General features: G+C 40.1%; 1 protein-coding gene across 4 annotated transcripts in view; it reads right to left on the bottom strand.

Moving 5' to 3' along the window:
- OSBPL10 (oxysterol binding protein like 10) overlaps positions 1-14373 on the bottom strand; it is a 261600-nt gene that overhangs the window by 87697 nt on the left and 159530 nt on the right. The window lies entirely within an intron of this gene.

Here is a 14373-nt window from a genome sequence, read left to right as displayed (position 1 = left end):
CCAGACCACTGCAATAAAGCGAGTGTCACACTAAAGCCAGAAACATAAATTTTTGGGTTTCCCAGTGCATGTAACAGTTATGTTTACACTATACTGTAGTCTGTTAAGTGCGCGATAGCATTATGTCTAAAGAAAACAACATACATGCCTTAATTAAAAAGACTTCATTGCTAAAAACTACTAACCATCATCTGAGCCTGTGGGAAAAAAATGGCACCGACTGACTTGCTCAATGCAGGGTTGCCACAAACCTTCAATTTGTAAAAACCACAGTACCTGCAAAGCACAATAAAGTGAAGCACAATAATAGGAGGTGTGCCTGTATTTGTTTTAGGTGGGGTTTATTTATTGTCTTTTAACATTTCAATATTCAGAAAAATTTAAAGAATAGAAACCCATATAACCACCACCAAGATACAACTGTTAACACTTTGCCATATTTGCTTTGCCTATGTGTGTGTGAGTGTCTGTATCTCTCTCTCTCAAACTTGTTTTTCCTGGAACATTTGAAATTAAGTTACAGATAGCTTGATACCTCACCCCGGAATATTTCAGCATGCATCTACCATGTTTCCCTGAAAATAAGACCTAGCCGGACCATCAACTCTAATGTGTCTTTTGGAGCAAAAATTAATAGAAGACCCGGTCTTATGTTATATTATATTATATTATATTACATAAGTCCCGGTTTTATATTATAGTAAAATAAGACCGGGTCTTGTATTAATTTTTTCTCCAAAAGATGCATTAGAGCTGATGGTCCGGCTAGGACTTATTTTCAGGGAAACACAATAGGAAAAGTCAGGACTTTCTTCTACTTGTCCACAATTCCACCATCTCACTTCATAAAATTCAAAATAATCCCTTGAAATCATCTGATACACAGTCCATATTCAGATGTCCCCAACCGCCCAAAACATCACAGTTCACACGCAGAATTTAGTCGCTATGTTGCTGGAGTCTCTTTAAAACTACACGGTCTCTGTCGGTTTTTTTTTTCTGTTTGAAGAGACAAGGCCAATGGTCTTACAGGAGGTCCCATAGTTTGGATTTGTCTGATTGTTTCCTCGTGGTGGTATTGAACTTCTCTATCCCCTGTGTTTTCTATGAACCAGAAGGCAAGCCTAAACATTTAATTAGATTTGGCTTGGGGATACTTCATGAGTGATGCTGAGAATGTCATGTCACATCACATCCGCAGTCACATCGTATCATGTTGTCTCGCTGTCATGATGCTACGTGTGAATAATGAAATAAAGTGGGAACTGCCGACTACCTTTCTTGAAGTTATATTTTCACTTTGTAATTAACAGGTAATCTTTGGCAACCTACAAATACACCTTACGAATATCTCATTCCCTAACAATCTTCACCTAATGGTGCTAAGGAAGGTCATCGAGAAGATATGACCACTGGTTTGCCCCATAAAACTGGACCTGGGCAATCAAAGTCTCCTTATCCCCTCCCCTATGCTTTGAGATGTTCCCTCAGCTTGCCTTCCCTGCTCCCAGAAACTGCCCCAAGGACCGAAACTGCCTTGAGGCCGAAACGTGGTGCTGAGGTTATCTGGGCTGGGTACATGACTGAGTCCAGTTAAGATCTCCATGTGAACTTTTAAGATTTAGCAGGTGAGTGCAGTAAACTATCATGTTTCCCCGAAAGTAAGACCGGGTCTTATATTAATTTTTGTTCCAAAAGACGCATTAGGGCTTATGTGCAGGGGATGTCATCCTGAAAACTCATGCTAGGGCTTATCTTCCGGATAGGACTTATTTTTGGGGAAACACAGTACTCATTTTGCGATTGCCCAAGACACGCCTCAGAAGTAAATTTTCTTGATTGTTAGACCTGCTACCTACCAATCTGGAGTGGTCTGCCTTTTTCTTCCATCTCTTCCTGCACACCAAGTACTGGGGCCAGGCTCAGATGACACCTGGCCAGGGTTTTGATCCAACAAACGATTTGGCATTCCTTAATGGTCTTTGCTTAAGTCAATTATTTGGGGATTGCACAATGGTGATTTTCTAATTCTATCGTTTCTTCTACATTTATTAGGTGACATTCTCCCTCCCCACCACCTGCCACTTCTGTTTTCACTCTCACTACAGCCTCATGGATTACCTTTTTTAATCCAAATGTTATAAACTATTACCACTATTATCTTTTTGACACACACACCCACGAGCCTTTGAGCACTTCCTTTTCAGGTATTATATAATGTCCCAGGCTTATTTTGTACTGACCCGCTCCAGACTGAATCAACCATTTCAGCACTGGCAGGTTTTGAATAAAGGAGACATTACCTGACTTAAAAAGGATCACCCAGCTGCTGAACTGAGGGCAGGGTTAGGAGTAAGGTCGGAAGCAAAGAGACAAGCGGCGAGCATGCTCCTGGGGGGACGCAGATGAGTAACTGTAACAGTGGAAATGGTCACAGGGGTCAGGCTCTGCATATATTTTGAAGGAAGAGACAATGGGATATTACTACAATTCTGATGTGCAATGTAAGAAAAAAATGAAATAAATGATGAATGAGCTCAACGTTTGGAGTCTAAGCCACTGGAAGGATGGAGTTCCCATTTATTAAGATTTGACGATCGAGAAGCAAGTTTTTGTTACTGTTTGTGGTGAAGGGATGTGGAAGAAGTTCAAAATTTCAATCTGGGATACATGAAAGTAGTTCCTGTGAGAGTGTATTAGGCATCCAAGTGGAGTTGTGGCAAGGCAGCGGGACAATGAGGATGGCCGTGGTGAGCCCATGGATCATATTTACAGCCACACTCCAGAAAAGACCACAAAGGGGATGACTAAAGATAGAGGAGAAATGTCAACATTTTAGAGACTGAAGATAGAAGAAGAAACAAGCCACAGAGACTAAGAAGAGTAAACGACCTGCGATGTGGGAGGAAAATCAGAAGACTGTGGTTTCAGGACAGCATTTCAAGGAGGAAGTGACCTGCTGGACCCCGCACCCCTCACAGGGCAACGGGAATGAAGACTGAGAACCAACCCCTGAATCTGCCTACCACCCTGGAGATCACCGGTGATCTTGATGGGAATTGTTTCAGTGGAAACTGTGGCGATAAAGGCCTTCATGGGCTGAAAGAACACCAGAGACAATGAATACAGACAATTCTCTGGAGGGGTTTGCTTAAAGGGAAGCAGAAAAATGACCCCATAGTTGGAGAGAGAATGTGGGCTCAAGAGAGGGTTTTTTAAGATGGGAGAAGTTATGGCTTATCTCTACACTGATGGGAATGAAGCACAGAACATGCCCCTGCAAAATATGTGTCTTTGACAGAAGGATTATTTTAAACTGAAGGCAGTTGAGAAGAAATAGACACAACGAAAACTCTTGCAATGTCAGAGGGGTAGTAGATTGGGGGAGGAGGGTTATCACTTTGTGAGGGAGATAAATGATAAATGTCTAACTATTACATTGTTTTGTACACCTGAAACTAATAAAAAAAAAGTTAAAAAAATAAAGTTATAAAAGCAAACAAAACAAAACAAACAAACATAAAAAACCTTTTACTCTGAAATTAGGAAAGGAAGGAAGGAAGGAAGGAAGGAAGGAAGGAAGGAAGGAAGGAAGGAAAGGAAGGAAGGAAGGAAGGAAGGAAGGAAGGAAGGAAGGAAGGAAGAAAGAAAGAAAGAAAGAAAGAAGAAAGAAAGAAAGAAAGAAAGAAAGAAAGAAAGAAAGAAAGAAAGAAAGAAAGAAGAAAGAAAGCAAGCTCTTAACTTCCTCCTTTCTGCCAGGAAAGGCAGGACAAGCCTAAATCACCAGACACTCTAGACTCTTATCATCCTGAGATGACACAAGAGGAATTTACAGAACAAACCTTAGTAATTATCCTTTATCATCCATTAGATTTCCCCATATCTTTACCTTTCCACAATTTGCTGCCCTAAGAAGCTCAAAGTCCTTTTCTTTGTCTTATCACTTCACTACAAAATTTATTTTTCTTTAGATTCTATAACAAGCCCCACTTTTAACCACTCCTTTGAGTTACTAGTACTCCTGTGTAATGAGGTCTTAATCTAAATGTTTGCTTTTCTCTTGTTAATCTGTCTAGTTTACTGGACTCCAGCCAGAGAATTTGGGATAGGTAGAGGAAAAAAAGTTTTTCCTCTTTTATAGGAATAGTCCCATAGACCGACATGATATGAGAGAGAAGGGAGAACGTGTAGAATGATGTCCTGGGGCAGGAGAGAGGGAAGGGACGGGATGCCATGCATGAATGCAGGGATTGGCCCCAACTGGGCGAAGGTAGAATGTCTGGTAACAGAGGCAGGTGGATGGGCAGAAGTGGAGGGAGGAGAGGCTGCAAGTTCCTTGTGGTGGTTTTTATTTTCTCAGTGAAACGGAAAGTCGTCACCTAAAAGATGGGGACGGAAATGCTGGAGGTTTAAGGATTTAACCAAGGTTGGTGTTTTGCCAGATGAGTACAGCCAAGCAAGAAGGGTAAAAGAGACTGCAGGGCGTATGCAAGGGATTCTTACCTTGATAAACCAGAGAATCTCAGCAGATTAATGAGAAAAATGCTGGAGGGAGTGATGGTAACTCACAAGCTGAAACATTCACGGTATGAAGGAGGGATGGTAGGGAGGGGATGTGGTATGATGATAACACGAGATTCAAAAGTGAGTGCTGTAAGGTAAAGGGAGGGAGAACGATCTGGAAGTGATCAAAAGAAGCAAGGGGGTCACTAACTCCATCCCCCTGCCCTAGGAAGAGTGGAAGAGAGACCCACCGTCACGTGGGAGGGCTGCAGGGAGAACCAGTTTCCAGAGAGAGAAGAAAGTAAAGGAATCGTTTAGAGAACAGGTTGAGGATGTAGGGGATTACATTGATACTAGAACACAAATCCCAAGAAGAACAGTGCAATAGTTTCAGGAGTTGGGGGACAGAATCAGAGTCACATGGGGATGCGAGTCAGGAGGCTGGGATGCTCGGCAGTTCTGGGTCTGGTGTGACGGCTGCCACCTTCTGGGTTCAAGGACATGATGGAATGCATCTCAGTGGTCTCAAGCAGATGGTAGTGGGAAAACTGAGTGTTAGGACTTAAAGGTGAGATTAATTATACGTAAAACTTAAGCCAAGCATCCAACAAGCACACCAAGAGATGCTCACCATCACTCATCATGAGGGAAGTGCAAATTGAAACCAGAATAAGACACCCCCTGGGATGGCTATAATTTAAAAAGTGGAAAATAACAAGTGTTGGTGAGGATGTGGAGAAATCATGATCCTTGTACATTGCTAGTGAGGAAGTAAAAGGATGCAGTTACAGTAGAAAATGGCTTGACAATCCCTCAAAAAGTTTAACAGAATTACCATATAACCCAGATATTCCACTCCGAGGTATACACCCCAAATAATGGGAAACTGGTACTCAAAAAAAAAACACATGTGCGTGCATGTTCACAGCAGCGTTATTCACAACAGCCAAGAGATAGAAAAAACTCAAATGCTCGTTAACAGATGAGAAGATAAACAAATTATTGTCTATCCATACAATGGAGTGCTACTCTACCACAAAAAGGAATGATGTACTGTTAACTGCTACAGTGCGGATGAAATCATTGTGCTAAGTGAAAGAAGCCAGACACAAAATGTCACATGCTCTGATTCCATTTATATGAAATATTCCGAATAAGTAAGTCACAGAACCAAGATCAGTGGTTGCTGGAGACTAGAGGGAGGGAGTGACGGAGACTGGTTAGTGGGTATGGGGTTTCTTCTCGGGGTGATGACAAAGCTTTGGAACTAGATAGAGGTAGTGGTTGCACAACGCTGTGAATACACTGAATGTCACTGAATTGTTCGCTTTCAAATAGTTAATTTCATGTTATGATAATTTTGCTTTGATAAAAACAATTTTTAAGAGAAAAAAATACGTAAAGCAATAATTTACCGATCTCAAGATTAGACTATCCTTAATCCTTCTAAGCATTTTAAATATGTTATTGAGTGTTTAAGTCAATAAATAACAGAGAATATGAAGACTTAGGAGCAAGATGCCACTGGACTTCGGAAGTAGGTGTGCTCAACACTCAAGGTCTTCTGAAAACTTTACACTAACAGCCAAATCGTGAAGGGACTCTCCCAGCTCTGAAGAGCACATCAGATCCACACTGGCAACGCACCTCTTCATGGCCACTGGATCACAGGAAATATCGAACAACAGTACCAGAGCTCAGCACTAATTTTCCAGTAAGTTATTAGAACATAGTAACTAATTTATTTTCAAAGCCCAGTGATTTTTTTTTTCATCTACAGAGAAATGTTCCACTGTTTTTGAGATGCATTAGTGACCTGTTGTCCCACTAGTCTGGTGGTCACTAAGGAGCATTTAATTCAAATCGGTAGATAATACAGGAAGTGCTAAAGTCCTTTTCTCTGTAACAGTGCATAGTACATGGTAGACGTCTGAGTGGTATTTGTGGGAGGTAGGAAGAGAGACACAGAAGGAATCAAGATAAATCTCTGGCCAAGGTAAGATCTAACCAGGCAATGCTAACGAAATAGCTTCAGTGAGATAGAATTCCCAGACTTAAAACCATTTGTCTTAAAGCTGTTTCATTAGGCCCCAATTCCCACTTGTAAGCACAAAGCAAATGAGGGAGTTTGGGACTGTCAGTCAGGAGATTCGACTCAACCATTAACATGTGTGACTTTGAACAAATCACTGACCTCTCTGAGCCGTGCTTTTTTCATCTATAAAATCAAGAGGTTGAGCTAGATTGACTCCAACATCTCTCAGTTCTAAAAACCATCCATTCTGGGGTTTCTCTTGTAAGTCTTCTCCTTAAGCTCTGGAAGACGTTGGGTGTAATTCCTGTACATTGACAGACAAGAATCCCAAGCTAAAGTCCTGTCCTTCCCTCAATAAATTGTGTTCTGAACTTCAGAGAGCTGTACCCTTAGTTAGCATGGCTTTGGGATGCTGAAGACTAAAGCTTCTGGATATGACATAGCCAGAAGTTATGATTATTAGACTGTGATTCAGAATGGTTTTCCCCAAACTGTTCATCACTGTAGGTAGAGGCAACTTGCTAAAAAGTCGTAGGGCACCAACTTGGCCCTAATTCTCATAATGCCAAAAGCGTGGTCTGCACCAGATAAGGATGGAGGCAAAGACCCAGTGAGGTCGTCTCTCTTTCCTTTTCAGTCAACTGTATCCTCATGTCTTTCCCTAGTTTTCCATTGGGTTGTTGGGCTTTCCTTCACTAATTTCTAGGAGGTCTTTATACCATAGGGGAATTGGCCCTTTATTTATGTTACAAGTTGTACTTCTTTCCCCAGTTTGACTTTGCTTATGACATATTTTTGTCTATGGAAACTTTTTTTATTTTTATGAAATCTAATTTATGAATCTCTCTCTTTTGGTTTGTTTTTGCCTTAAGGTTTTTTAAGTCATGTTTTTCAAAGGTCTTCCCCATTCCGAGGTCAAAAAGAATTCTTGTGTGACTTCTTTAAGTATGGTAACTTTTAAAGTTTCATTTTCCTTTTTTTGCCCCAAGCTCCATCTAATATGCATCATGGCACACCTTTCAGGTAACCTCCTGTTACTTCAAACTGGAGTAGTCCAGATGCGAGCAGCAGCAGAAACTTTTGAGATTGAAGAGACTCAGATCTGAACCAGATTACTTCCTGATAAGCTGAAACTTGAGGCAAATGATTTAAACCTATCCAGTTCTTAATTAACTCCTCCATAAAGTAGAAATACCACTATCTGTTTAGCAGGTTTTTCTGGGACTAAATGAGACAAAGATGAAAAAGGATTTTGCACAATGTCTATCTTATTATAGAATAGGTGGTCAAGATACGGTTGGCTGACTCCTTCTTAGTTTTTCATTTCCCTTAGTCTGTTTGCCTTTTTGAGTAATTTACTGCTTATCAAAATATATATCAATATTACAGAAAACTCAACTTGTCAGTTTTCTTCCTTTCTTTTAAAAGTCATTTAAAAAAAGGGGGATTTGATCGAGGCTAAAATTAAGCTTCAGGGCTGTTTGTGGATTGATTTAGCTACATTAAATCAGGTCCCTTTAACAATATGTAATAGATTTGAAAGATAATAATATATTGATATCACATGTTCTTTGGGAAGCCAGCCAGGTCAGCCACATCAATCATGTTGATCAACAAATGACAGATCAAAGATAGACCACTCACCCCCAAATCAGATCATAGACTACATACTTTACATAGCGCATGCTAAAACACTTGAGATCTACATGCTACCCATGAACAGTTTTAGAATAATTTCCAAAATGACGATTTTAAATGGCAGGCAGACTAAATACCCAACAACTACTGTTTAAAGAAATTACAGAGAAATTTGGTATTATTTAAGTAAGTATATAAATAGAATATTGTTTATAAGTAGAATATGAAAAATATATTAAGAAAAAATGCCAAGTTTTCTGCCCATTACAAGTGTAAATGTATGAATATTTACACAAATTAACAAAGATGAAAAAATGCTACAAAAACATTAAAATAGATATTTTTTTCTTTTAATTTTCTTTCACATTACTTTTTTTCTTCTCCCCCCCAAAAGATGATTCTGGAATAAATTTTAAAGTTGTCTTGGGATCAGCTTTTGTCTAGATTTTAGAGAAATCAGCAATCTAACCCCTGGCAGGGTTACATAATTTTTCTAGATCATCAACATGTACAAAAACACTGAAAGAAGTTATTGTACCAAGTTTTATCCTATAAAAGGATCACCTGTCACAATGTTATTAAATAGAAGATAACTTTTATCAATGTGGAATAAATGTCAAAAAAAGCAACAAAGAAATTACAGAAGAGTGGTTTTTCTCAATTCTTAATTTGACTTAGTTGTTTGCCTAGTTGTATCTGCTGGTTGCAGGTATGCATATAATTCCTGTTTTGCAAATTTGGGGTGAGGTGGAAAAGGGAAGTTGGAAAAAAGAAGAACCTAAGAGACTAAAAATTATAGTTAATCCAAAAAGCATACTGCATTTAATCACTAATTTTGCCTCTTTTCTCTAATATTCAAGGTAAAAAAAAAAAAAAAAACAGAAATCACTCCATTTAAAAATGGCTTTGAAGAATTATAAAAAACGTTATATAGACATTGTAGGAAATTTAGAAAAAACAGAAAAGTATGAAGAAAACAAAACTTACTATGACTCCACTAATGCAGAGAAAAATCATATTGGTGTATGTCCCACCAATATTTTTAATATATATTTTTAATGAAGTATTGCCAGATGCACTTTCATATTCTATGAATGATGTGGCCAAAACGCTCCCAGCCATGGATTCAATGGAAAGTACCCAGGGGCAGTGGCGGGTGGTGGACATCAACAGGGGTCATTCTTTAGGTCTTATGGAGACCATCATGACTTTGTTGGAAGAGAAATGCATTCTGAAATTCCTTAACACTCAAACACAGCTTGGAAGTCTGAACAGCTCTGAATGGCAAGGAAAGGACCAAGAACTTAGTACCAGTCTGTGGGAGGAGTGCTGGGGGCCAAGTTGAGAGCCAGAAGCACCATCACGGGAGGAACACTGCTTCAGGAAGGATGTTACAAGCGAAAGAGCCCAGTCAGCAGGGATGGATCAGGAAGTGGCTGAGGGTCAGGGTTTGTGCTGCGTCACAGGAAACTGAGGCCTGGCCATGGCATTGGAGGACCATCAGGCGCTGGCTGAACCCCAAGAATAAGCTGGAAGAGACTAAAACACTCTGGAATGAACCACTCAACACCAAAAATGAGTACTTTTTCCTTTTCCTTTTAATCTGAGTTGTTGGGTATATAAATTTGTGACTCTTAAATACACATGCTGTATTTATATACTTCATTGATGTCTTATTAAGTTGTAATCATGATACTGATTTTTACTATTGATTTTCTTTCACTTACTATATTATAAATACTTCACTACAATGTTAAATATTTTTTAAAAAACATGATCTTAAGGGGTATCCGATATCCCACTGTTACGATTTTCCTTGGCTAAGTGAAAATGAGTGAGATAAAAAATGAGTGTGTTGTAAACAACACAATTTCCAAAATAAAAATTATCAATGATCAATAAACATGTGACATTTTTCGATCTCAGAAGAATTTTTTAAAAATGCAATTGAGAAGAACAAGTAGATGCTTTTTTTATCTGCTGAGCAAGTTGGCAAAAATTTTTAAATACGGTAATACTCTGCGTTGGCCCAGGTTCAGGGAAGCGAACAGTCAAACCAGCTACTGGCCAAGGGTGTAAATTATGAGGTCTTTCTCCGGGCCATTTAGCAATGTGTTCGCCAAACCTTGAAAAGACCATTTCTGTCTGGTGAAACCCTGACTATGTGCTCAATAAGAAACATGTCCTAAATTATCCCCGAGTAGCTAAGCGCTGATTTACATATCACATCCAACAGATTCTTACCCCTGAATCACAGATGTTAGGATCCACCACTTGCCAATTACTAAATACCGATGGAGGATAAGGATTAGGGGACTCATGATGGATCTTGTGGCATTCCTCTCATCACCACTGGTAGTCAGAGATGACACTGAGATCTTGCAGAACTGAGAAATTCCTGAGAACTGGGACCAGCCCACGGGGTCTGACCCCAAAGTTAGAGTTTGAGGACCTGAGAGCCCCAAGCAACCACGGTCACCTGGTGACCCTTGCAATAAACACTACACATTCACCCACTAGATGTGACCTACACAACAGTCTTTCCTGGATGATAGGCTCACACCAGTCAAATCAGATCACCCAGCCCTGACAGGAAAGATCTATGACATATGTGTCTGAAGGCTAGATGGTGCAGAAAACACAGATATACTTGTTGGAGCTCATTTTAATGCTATCCCCCAAACCTAAGCCATATGGCAGAGGCTTCCCTGGCTGGCTGGCATAAGAAACTAGGCATTTGAGACTCATAAACGAGTTATCCAATGCAGGAGAAAAGAATGGAGAGGGCTTGATTCTGGTCCACTTGGATCGTGAATGAATGTCATGAGAAAAAAATTACCTGTGTGATTTCTTTGCAAAACAAAACATTTCTGTTTTAAAATAGAAGTGTCATTTTTAACGCTGGAACAACTTGTTCTTAAGATTTGGCTCTTAAAACTAGGTGAAAAATTTTGTCATTTAAAAACCATAATGCAGCTTTTCAAACCTCAGAGACTGGGAGTACATGCATGGTAGCTTTTAGAGGAAGAATTAATGTGGAGGGCACATTCTCAGGCTAAAAATTCCCATTTAGTAAAAGCCAGTCTGCTGGTGGAAGTCTCCAGAACAGAGTTATAAAGGAAGAATTAACACCAAATGAAAATACAGATGCATTTACCCAGAGGTTCTGACATTTTCTGATAGCTTCACCTTGTTTTCATAAGCATTCAGGGCAGGATAAATGCAGTCTTCCGCTCTGGAAGTAGTTCACTGTACTTACAGGTCGGTACAAAAGTAATTGCGGTTTTTGCAAATTTTAACCTTTTAAACCGCAATTACTTTTGCACCAACCTAATATTTCAATGTGCATTTATCTTAAAGCCTTAGCCCAGTAAAAGCTTGGGTTCTTATTGGCTCATGCAATAGAGCACACTAGTTACTTGTACTTTACAAAGCTTCACTGAGCTGAGCTGTATAAGGCCAAAGCAACTAAAACTCCATTAAAATCTATCTTTACTCCCTAAAGAGCTAGTTACCACCAACAGAGAAAAACAGACTGTTGTGTAATTAATTAAGAAATTATGATCTTAAAAGCACACAGTGATTAAAATGACAAAGCAGATTTCAAAGGCTACATTTATAAGGAGGAAAAAAGAGAATAGAGAGTACTCCAATTCAGTCCATCATTTACTGAGCCATACATGCATAAAGCAGTGGATACAGGCTGTGAGGGATTTAAAAATGTAAACTATATTATTTTCTGGAAACTCAAAGAACGTGCCCTGATCTTTCAAGCAATCAGACAATACATGTCCCTTTCAACAAATACTCAGGAACAGAAAAGTCATTATCAAATTGATCATTTCAGTGAAGTCTTTCCGGGTTTTCAGGGGAGCCTAGGGCAGCTGTCAAAATCCCACTTTAAGACTGTTGCAAAATGGTTCCCCTCCTCCATGCCCAGCATGACAGTTGAAAGGCTCATAATTACCTAAAAATGAGAGACAAACCACAGCACCTTTTTTTTCATTTTTGGGGTGTGTGTGTGTGCGTGTGTGTGTGTGTGTGTGTGTGTGTGTCTATGTGTGTGCTTGAAGCTCTGGGCTATCCAGATACACTGCATATTCCAGAAAGTAATAGGGACTGGCTTTGTCCCCAAGAACTCACGCAGTTTGAATTTCCTGGAAGCTAAGCATGAACCAAGTGTTAGACTCCCTTTGTTGTAGCCTCTAAGGGAATAGAGAAAAAAAAATGTAGATTTTTTTTTTGAAGTCAATTTAGCCAATTTTACCAGCTCCACTATTCCCCACACCCCAGCCCTCCCTGTTCACAAGCCAAAGGAAGGTGGCAGAGACACATTCGAATCCCTTCCCCTCTTTCCTGTTCTGCCTCCTTCCTATGAATGACATTTATGCCGCCGGTAAACTCCCAGCCAGACTAGGAAAGCGCCTGCCCGCCTGTCACTTTCTCTCTGCCTAAAATAGCGACAACAGCAGACACCGCAGCTTCCCTGGGCTTTTGTGGAAGTTTTCAGTCCCACAATGAACCACCCATCTGTACGATCCCTGTAGCATAAATAATTTACACAAAAAATTAAAAGTTTTGTTTTGGTTAATTTCTAAACTTAAATGTAATCTAATTAGCAATAAATGGCTGACACTATGGCTGCTAACGCTTATTTACCAGGTTGGTAGGCTTCAACACTATGTGGGTTTCAGGAACAAAAATTATGTAAGAAACCCAAAACTGAGTACCAAACATACAGTTACCTCCTGGAGGACAAAATGAGATCATCAATATGACTATTTCGCCTGTGATCAGAAAAATCACCTCTGGTTTATAAAATAACGGAATTATGAAGACTTTCTAAACTTCTCAGGCAAAAAAGGCAACTAAAATTAAATTTCATACTTGTGAGAAACAACAGTGTTATGCACCCGTTTTAAAGAAACTCAGCTTTTTCAAATACAGAGCGTTCAGATATCTATGTATTCTGCCCCTGCCTCCTACGTGCGAGTCAGGGTTTCTCAACCTCGGCATGATTGACGTTCTAGGCCAGACCATTGTGGTGGGGGCTGTCCTGTGTGCTGTAGGATGTTTAGCAGCATCCCTGGCCTCTGCCCACCAGATGCCCATTAACAAATGTCTCCAGATGCTGTCAAATACCCCCCAATTGACAACCACTGCTGAAAGTGATTTCTTACAGCTGACCCGTCCCCTGGCATAGGAACAGCACCCGGTGAGAACTGTACCTTAGGTATCTCAGCACAGGAAGTGTCAACTTCATTCTTGATCTTTTCAAGCAGTTAACTGACCCCTTTTCTCCCTCCTCTGAAGCAATTGCTCCCATTCTCCTACAGGTTCCTTCCAGAAAGACTGATAAATCTTACAAACAATTTCAGGGCTGGACGGAAACTCAAGTTGAGTGTTCAAAAACCAAGTTAAGAGACTAAACGAGCCCTTAGCCTGCAGATGGACTTTCTTCCCTTTGCTCTATGTTGTTTTGAAGTCACTGATTCCATGATCACCTTCTGAGTGTGATGGCAAAAGAACGGCGACAAGTCAAGAGACCCAGCTCTGGGACCTCACACAAACCATTTAACCTCCCTGATCCTTGAGAGAAAATGAAATTGAACCAGCTGATCCTAGAGAAGGTTTCCATTTCTCCAATCCCAATCTCTGTGAGCCCTACCAAAGGTCACAGCTATTTTTCCACATAAAAGGGATATATTAAGACACACGCATAGTTCTTCGATATCAATGCTGATGTGAGTCACAGTCACTTTTTGCCATTTTCACAACTAAATGTACCAGAAAAGGGTTGAGTCCTGCCTGGCAATACCAATAACTCTGTGTGATGCACAGGTTATGCCACCCCAAAATGCACCTGCATAAGGATTATTTAGAGCTGAAGGCAATCGAGAAGAAGCAGATACAAGGAAAGCTCTCTGCCCTTCCTATGTGGCCAAAAGCTTGACATAAATTTACAAAGGTGCCCCCCCATCACTTCCCCTCCTTACCAGGAAGGACAAAGGTTAATCCCTTGAGACAACTTTAGAACCTGTCTACCTGGAGATGGCACCAGAGGAATCCATAACAAACCGTACTCACCAGGTTTTATCTCCTTCCTTGGAACGTTAAAAGTGTTTTCCTTTGTCCTGTCATTTTTCCACAAATATGTTTTTTGTTGAAGATGCTACATAAACCATAATTCAAAGTCA

This window comes from Rhinolophus ferrumequinum, chromosome 17 (assembly GCF_004115265.2).
Source record: "Rhinolophus ferrumequinum isolate MPI-CBG mRhiFer1 chromosome 17, mRhiFer1_v1.p, whole genome shotgun sequence".
Lineage (NCBI taxonomy): Eukaryota > Metazoa > Chordata > Mammalia > Chiroptera > Rhinolophidae > Rhinolophus > Rhinolophus ferrumequinum.
The sequence above is the reverse complement of the archived record's forward strand: the minus strand, read 5'-3'. Positions and strand labels throughout refer to the sequence as shown.